General features: G+C 39.8%; 1 protein-coding gene across 2 annotated transcripts in view; it reads left to right on the top strand.

The window, feature by feature from the left end:
* Positions 1-3,871, top strand: part of LOC119362017 — a 6,503-nt gene extending 2,632 nt beyond the window's left edge. Inside the window, exon 3 of one of the 2 annotated variants that reach the window (XM_037627187.1) lies at positions 3,625-3,871. The gene's annotated coding sequence lies outside the window, so the exon portion shown is untranslated. Of the gene's footprint in view, positions 1-1,428; positions 1,746-3,624 lie in introns of those variants that run through there. The other variant, XM_037627188.1, reaches the window with a different exon arrangement.
* The last annotated feature ends 5,253 nt before the right edge of the window (positions 3,872-9,124 follow it).

Here is a 9,124-nt window from a genome sequence, read left to right as displayed (position 1 = left end):
CGGTGGCTCGTGGGAGCCATGGGCGTGCTGGTTGCCGTCACGTGGGAGCTATGGGCGTCGGGTGCCGGTGGCTCGTGGGAGCAATGGCCGTGCTGGTCGCCGTCACGTGGGAGCTATGGGCGTCGGGTGCCGGTGGCTCGTGGGAGCCATGGCCGGGTTGGAGCTATGGGCGCCGGGCACCGCTGCAATGTGGAAGCTACGCATTGGAGCCATGGGCACCGGTCGGCCGGCCGCCTCTGCTAGGATTGCGGGTGGTGGGCAAATCCACAAATGAAGATGACGGCTCTGGGTGATGTGCGTGAAGCCTCGAGCGCATCGAGATAAGCTGCTACTGCTGCGCGTGTGCTGCGTGCATGAGCACACGGGAGCTCCTATAGGGCGCCTTCAGCGCCGCTGAACACAATTGGCGCCCACTGCACCGCCTTCATGGGCCGGCCCAGTATCACGAAGCGCCAACGTAAAAAAACACTAAAAATGTTGGTGCAGGCAGCAGCGAGGATTCGAACTCGCACCGAGAACATGCCGCACGCTCAGAATAACCAGTTGAGCTACTACCTTCGACATGCTGAATTTACCGTGAAACTTTTAGTACATAACTGAAGCCGTGCTGTTCCAAAAAAAAAAGCCGACGAACAAAAAAAGAAGTTTCACGAATTTGTTTTAAAAAATGATTCATGTATTCAAAAATGTTCACTCATTTCAGGAAAAAGTTCACGGATATGAAAGCTCATGAAATTTTAAAAAGGTCAGTAAGGAAAGTTCAGTGTACATAAAAAAATGTTCAATGGGTATTTAAATAGTTTTTCAGCGCATATTACAAAATTGTTCAATGTGTAGTTAAAAATTGTTCAGATTATACTACAAAAATGTTCAATGTATAAAATTTGTTCATCTTATATAAAAAAATGTATAATATGTTTTAAATTATTTCAATGTATATCACAAAAATGTTCACTGTGTAGTTAAAAATTGTTCATCGTACACCGAAAAAATGTTTAGTGTATATTTGAAAATCGCTCGTCGTATATAAATTTTTGTTCATGTTCTCAATAATTGTTCACATTTTATAAAGTTCATGGAATTTTAAAATTTTCATCAAATTTTAAAAATAGTTCATCAGTTTGATAAAAGTTCATTCAATTTTAAAAATTTCACGAATTTTTAAAAATTCGCATTTTTAAGAAAATATAAAAAGGAAAATGATAAAAGAAAAAGAAAAAATGAATCAGAAATAAAAGAAAAAAACGCCTAGAAATCAGCGAGCAGTGAAATCTGGTTTGGTGGGCTCTCGCGGCCTACGTAAATAAAAGAATGAAAATAAGTACATGGTCAAAATCTGTGTGGTGGTCGGTTGGTTAGGGTGCTAATGTCTCAATGGCGAGGTCGCGAGTTCGATACCTCACATTCCAAGTATGATTTTTGCTGCAGTTTTTGAAGAGAAAGAAAAAGAATGAAACGGGCCGGCCCAGCGCGGCGCGGGGTATGCGCCCGTTTGCGGCAACCGAAGAAACGGGCGCTTAAGGCGCCCGTTAGGAAATGCCTGAGCACACCTATTGGGATTTTTTTATGTGGGTGGCTATTGGGCTTAGCTTTTTCTGAATTTAGTCTTAGTTTTGTTGGCTTGTAATATAATATTTGGTTAATTCGGTGTACGGAGCTCACTGGCCGAAATCATCGAAGCAATTTCGGTTTTCGATGGTTGCTAATCGAGCAAACTACCGAACATTTGGTCCTTGTTTTTTTTTGGCTTCGGTCTTCAATTCTTGGTATTAATTCTCTTCTGCTTAATTAATAGATGAGGCAATCTTTGCCTCCGTTTCAATTCTTGGTATTTTGCCCACCCCTATCCTACTCTGCCTTCCCCGACACATGCTCTCCCTCCCCCGTGCCTCCTTTGCCTCATTTGTGCCTCAAGGACAATGTTGAGATCAGCCAACCCTTTTTGATTCGTGGTTCTGTTGTGTGCTTTCTTTTGACACTCAACTATTATGACCTCCTCCTCGACTGCTGCCATGGCCTCACCCTCGTCCTCAATCAGCAACACTACAACATGTTGGATAGTTGTTTGGGATCATGTAACCATGAGACCACCACTTTGTTAATTGCACCATATTACAAAGTATGGTCGGTGTCTTGTTACTTGTTGCGAACAATACATTGCACAATGGTTATCAAACAAAGGCAAAACAAATCTTTTAGAGGCCCACAATGCTCAAGTTTGCTTGAAATATAATATTGATGGAATGATTGACTTGCCATGCACGAAGATAAGTTTATTGAACTATATTAACAAGTGTATTTGGTAATAAATAAAGATTAGGTAAACAAAGAAAATAATTATAGAAATACTAATACAAAACTTTGAATCACAATATCATTTATGAGAATTAAGCAACATGACCTAAATAAAAAGAGGTGTGGGCAAACCTAGACGGCTATTGGCAGAGGGTTGATAGCGATGTGTGTATCACTTATGGGCCCTTAGTTCCACATTAGGCAGCACAAATTAACCATAGCTTAGCAGAATTAATAACAACAGATGCATGGAGTTGAGTTCCGGGAAGCCCTACATCCACCACTACCAACCATCCTCCCATGACTGTCTCCGCATTGCCTAGGATAGATTTTGCGAATTTCGCTCTTTATAAAGGTCATGTTGCTTGCTTCTTACCAAAAAACGAGATGGTGACTTAAAGTAGTGTGGTAGTACCTTATAATTCTTTCTTTTATCTTTATTTATTTATTACCAAAATATATTAGTTAATTAATATAGTTCATTGAACCAATCGTATTACACGCCTATCATTTCATTGGATTAAATTTTGTGCAAACTTGAGCCTTGTAGCCCTTTAAAAGTGTTGGTTTTCCTTTATTTGATGATCTTTAGGCTACACTAGTAGAATGCCCATGCGTTGCCATGGGCTCTTGAAATAGTTTATAAGAGTTACATGTTAAATTCCACACATACAAACAATCTAAAACACACAATTATTTAATAACTGAAGTTTATTTTTGCAATGTAAATTGATAACATAAAGAAAAATAACGACATGTCCATGTAACAAACTGAGCGATGTTCTAACTAAACATCTATTACAAAAATATTAATATTTAGACGATGCGCTTAAGAAATTCTTTCACAATATCAGGAAAGTTTCCTTTAGCTTCATTCTCACGATGTTTTAGCAAATATAATAAAAATTGCTTCCTCAATTCATGCCCATCCTGCATAAACAATACATGTAGTTAGTATGAAAATTTCACGTCGAAGGTCTTAAAACATGTAACGGACAATACTCACCGCGCAAATCGGCTAGACCAATTCTTTACCGTTCCACTAGAGCATAAAATGAAAAACAAAATAGCTAGACACATTCTTGCAAAACTTTAAATTAATAATATAAAGAATATAGTGATAACAAAAGGATTTTTTTTTTGTTATGAATTCATTACCGGTCTATACTCGTTGTAACACTGAACGGAAATAAATGTTGCCATTTAGATATATCATAATTCCAACCAACAACTTTATTTTGAGTGCTTTTTTGAAATCCCTTGTAAAACTTTTTAATTTCAGTGCATGCCTTAATTTTTTATCCTCTAACAATTGTAATGTTTGAATAGGTTCCATAATATATAGACGATGTGCCTCTTTGTCGACGACGTACAAGATGTATCGGTCGATGAATGCATAGGGAAGATAAATCTACAAGTGGAGCTATTAGAAACAACAATAAACCATGATAACAATGGACAAAATACTTTACCTACCTTGTTGAACGATGAGATGTCGTTGTTCATCCCAGGCAAGCTATCAAATAATGTTGTCAATGTCTGGATAATTTCCTTCTTGTAAAACTTTTGACCTCGTGTTGACTCTAGCATCATGGACTAAGCAAAAAAAGGAATATTGTTTCAACATGTTGATACTAATGACACATAGAATGAAGAGTTATGATAACTTACACAAAATCGTAGATCCATGTAGTGTACAGGAGGGTATGTGAACAGTACTTTCTTGTCACATGCCAGCATACGCACGGCGGTGTTGAAGCAATCATTGTCCATGGGCTGCTCCATGTTAAGTATGGACTGAAGTTTCTTAGGACTTAAGCCCATTGGATCGGGTGTCGAGCTTCGGACCCATACCTTCTATAAATTGGATGGTAAGAAGATCAATAATATACATCCGCACATTAAATATTGATACATGATACTTACTCCAAACACCCGGCATCATCAATCGACATGATGTAGTTGCAGAGGTCGACAAGTAATTCACGTTGGTCCGTGGGTATGATAGCGATTGGGGCAGGACGTTTGTCTTTGACTACGTCAGATGGATTCTTCAGGATCTCGAGATCAGAATTAGTTAAAGTTTCTTCATTGTTAGGTTGATGGTAGCTCTGAATCGAGCAAAATGACAACTATTTTTTGTCGAAAATGTTTCATATACTCCTACAAAATATATATATAAACAATTTATATAATATTTTGAGATAAAATAATGAGATAATGTATAAAAATGAAATACCTGGGTGAACTGGTCTGACAGTCCATGTGATGTCCAGTATTCCATATAATTTAGCATAAACAGTCCACATAATACGCTATAATATTATAAAATAATGCTTTAGAATAACACACAAATGAATCAAATAAACAAACCATTGTAACAAGTGCTTAGCCATCGGTTTGTATTGCCTCATGAAACTGCTCTACAACCGTCCATTTTATAACATTGAGATCAGGCCACTTATGACCTCTGATAAACTCTGGACTATGCTCTACAAGTTTCAGACTCTTCTCGAGTCGTAGTAACTATTTTATATATGGGAAATATTAGGGATCAAGGCAAACAAAACATATGTTAAGATGAGTAAAAAAATAGATAGTTACCGTAGTAGCAAGGTCATTGCATTTGACCCGAGAACCAAGTGAGTCCAATACTTGAATCTCACGTTTTTTGGCATTAGCGACTGCTAGATACCAATGGTAGCCCTGCATGTTAATCGGAATGAATAACTGGTGTAAATATCACTAGCAAAAGGGCACGTGCGTTGCAACGGGTATAAAATTAGTTTGAAAGTTTGTGTGTGCAACTCCCAATCCATCTCCTTCTGGGTAGTGAATACTACAATTGCAAAGGCCACGATAAATTGAACATGTTTAATTAGGATTACTCTTAGCCTCCAACACATTCTTAACATAAAAAACATTAATTATTAAGTGTCAACCCAATGATGGTGACCAAGTGAAAAAAGGAAAAGACTTCCAAGTAATTCCGGACGGATGGAGTATGTCAATAACAAAGAGATGTCACATCATTTTTGAACCAGTGAAATAATCTCACATCTGTATGAAAATGACATAATGTTATCAAGCAGAACAAATACCATAAGTGCTTTTCTTTCTTTTGATCCCAATATATACTATTTAGTAGATTCAGATACACAACCAAGGTTGTGCAAGAACTATTCTGTTACCGGTGCCAATTAAATGAAATAAAAAGAACCTGGGCCTTTGCTCATATGCATCAAAACAATATGTAAAGGGGTAGTTTAACAAAAAAAAGACCTAACAAACATAACGTTTCAGGCCTCGAAGAGGTTGATCTGGATGCCCGCGGTCTCCTAGACCTAGTGCAACATAGTGTTACACATTGATCTGCAATTCTGTTGATGACCCTTAACAGTGACTTGCACATGGCACCATGGCTAGGCATTATGTCAAATACATGACCAATATTACCAAGAAAGAGACATCAAAAATCATGCTGATAAGTGATAAAACGCCTAACCTGCTCTGCCATGATCATGGTGATGGATGCTATCTGGACAGTATCATTGAGGGGGTATGGATGGCAGAGCTAGCTGGACAACATCTCAGATGATGCATGGCGGTGGCATTGCCGACCTTAAGCTTCTGCCCGAGCATGTCGCAATTTCAGTCATGATTGGATCATGATCTGGGATGCTTGACCTCTCGGGTAGTGCAAAAGACTTTAATATACAACCTTGGTGTAAGGTTTTAAGCATTATTACCATTATCTAAAAATTCATAGAAATGTAAGTCAGCAGGAATTCCATCTACACTTGATACTTATAGGAGCTGCTATATTACAAACTTAAAAAAAATCTATGTAATAAGATTTGGATTGCTGAGCATGTCCATGTTATAATTCTACATAGTATGTATTCCATTCCCTTGTTTTAATAGTATTTCGGCAGAGCTCCTGCTTGGTTCTTTAGAAAATAGAATACTCACACATTGTGGGAGACGCTCATCTGAATCACCTGCAAATATATAGATTAGCTGTTGGTTTTATAAAGAAGTAACTAATTGTCTTGCCGGTGCGGCCTTGTGCGAATATCCGACAAAACAAGAATGAGCAATTTTGTTTTCATATACAGTAATTATCAACCTACTGAGAATGCAGTAAACCATGTATCCACCTAAGCTTATCAAGGGTCCAATCATATATGTACGCATCCATTAATTCCATCCATTCATCATCAGGTGTCTAATTATGCATCCATTAATCGAACATATCCATCAGTTCCATGTTTGTATAACCAAGTACTATATGTATAAGGAGCTGAACATAGATCAGACCTGAGATTAGATGGGTTGGAGCACGACCACCGTATGTCCCATCGGTCAGGTAGGAGCTTGATACATGACAGTACGTTTAGAGAGGCATGATTTAGATGGAGAGGGCGTCCGGCCGTGGTGGAGGATGGAAAAAACTTAAGGTGGGGCAAACTCAAAACTCAAAACTCTGGATCGTGCTTGTTCCAGCGTTTGACACTTCGGCCACCTACTATCAAAAGAGCACTACTATGTACGATCCACAGTAGTCACTTTGAGAAATTCAGACCATTGACAGAAATTCAGACCATCTACTATCGAAAAAGCACTACTATGTATGATCCAGAGTTGACACTTTGACAGAAATTCAAAAAGCACAGGTTCCATTGTAGAGTTTAGAAAAGTTAGCACGTCTGATGCCCCTTGCCCCTACCTTTACTATGTACTTCATCTTTGAATCTGCGGACAACCAAACAATCAATCAATCTCCAATCCCTGCAAAATAAATATGTTCTTAGAAATTTGGAAAACAAATTACCACTCAAACAACTTTTCAAATAGCAAAATAATTAAAAGTACTTAGAAGTACACTTTCTATGCCATGTCGAAAGTATTTGCTAACAAACGAAGACATATCTCTGGAAGTATGTGAAAATGGAATTGGCAGGAAAATTTGACACTGAATCTCCAGGGTTTTTCCTTGAAGTCAGGTCAGTCTGCACCTTAGCAACAAGAATTTTGATCTGCTAGTATTGTCACATACATGTAGGCAGCTGAAACAATGGGTAGTGTTTCAGGAATCTATATAACAATGTCAAAGAGAGTAATTAAGATATCATCGTATTAGTTCGGGATGACAACTTAACTCTGTATAATAATGTCAAACCAAAGGTAATTAAAATGGCATCGTATTAGTTCAAGAAGACAACAACACTTTAAACATATAAGTACATGCACTGTTCAACATTAATAGATGATCAAATGTAGAAAAAAACTGGCACCTTGAGCAGAATTTTAACAGGAACAAAACATAGAATACTGTATGAGAGAGAGATGGGGCTGCAGCATTGCTTACACATAATTTTTCTTGTGAACATTCAACAACTGGATCATGACTTGGGGCGAGGGATCCGTGGTGGTCGTTCCTGTCCACCACGACCGCTCTCGCTGTAAGCAACGAAAAACGAACCCGCATTTTTGAGATCTGACAGCAGCTGACTGTTGACTCCCCGTTCGGGCTCCATAAACGCTCACACAGCTGGAATAAAAGGCAAAAGTATTGTCACGTGTTACCTTTCTTTCATGAATTACATTGCATCAGAGAATGGTAAAGGGCAAGGCAAATCACAAAGTGACCTGGTTAACCTATTGCAATATCCGCTCCTTTATTTGTTTTCATGGAACTGATTCTCTATCCACACAACAACCATCTCACACAGGTTGTGCACATAACATCTGAGCCAACATTTTCTTTACTGGCAACGGATTCAATCCTGTTGATGCAAAAATTTATTCCATCATGAAAATGAGTTAATTTGTAGCACTAAAAGGGCAGTTAATTCATGTACATCACAACCCGTCATAAGGAACTAACCTGACAGCGTGAGTGCCATCAAATAAACACAGACCAACCTTACTTTATGTGGGTCTGTATGCACGAACATAGAGCATTACCATATCAGTTGCAATTTACGGATAATTCATAAAAGAATCATCTCACGAGAAACTCGTCCATGGATGGAAATTTGAACAAGCGATGGAAAATAGAGAAAATGGCATACCTCTGCTATTAACAAATTGAGGATCGTCCCTTTGTACTGGCTCAACACTTCTTTACATTCCGTGCTAATAATTCTCTCAGCTCCAATTGCATGGCTCCCTGAACAATTATAGCCTGCAAACAACATAATGTAGGTAACAATCTAGTCTAACAAAAGACATAATCTATTTCTGTATTTCAAGGCCATGTTGTGCAGAAGTTTAGATGATTCTGAAACTAAAGAAGGCACCTCAAATACTCAGCATGTTGTTTTGTTCCTTACCTGTCTCAGTGTGCGTCGATGATAGCCAAAGGCACCCAACATGCCTCCACCTGGAAGGACTTCGCGTCGCCACGCCGGATCCCTCTGCCTCCCACCCATGTCTGCCGTCGCTTGGCTTCGGCGAGCTCCTGCCTAGGCCGTCGCGCCGTCCCTTCTTTCTCCTAGCGGCGCGAGCGATGGACTACGTAGCTGCGCTCCTCCCAGTGGAGCCGCAGCCTGCGAGACACGCTCCTCCCAGGGCTGGCAATCCCCAGCTCCAGCAGTCGTCGTCGTTCTACAAGCTCCAGTCGCCGTTGCCGATCTAGCCGCCCCCGCCGTTCCGCATCGAGCGGTGGCGCCGCATTGACCCGATCCGGAAGGAGCGCTCGAGTGTCCTCTGCCTCCAAGTCATCGGTGCCTAGTTCCAGACCAGATCGGAGTAGGGGTGGGGGCGGAAAAGGGAGGGAGGAGGGAGATGGCTAGGGGAAAGATGGCGAAGAGGGGAGGATGGA

The sequence above is a fragment of the Triticum dicoccoides genome, chromosome 2B, assembly GCF_002162155.2.
Source record: "Triticum dicoccoides isolate Atlit2015 ecotype Zavitan chromosome 2B, WEW_v2.0, whole genome shotgun sequence".
NCBI lineage: Eukaryota > Viridiplantae > Streptophyta > Magnoliopsida > Poales > Poaceae > Triticum > Triticum dicoccoides.
The sequence above is the reverse complement of the archived record's forward strand: the minus strand, read 5'-3'. Positions and strand labels throughout refer to the sequence as shown.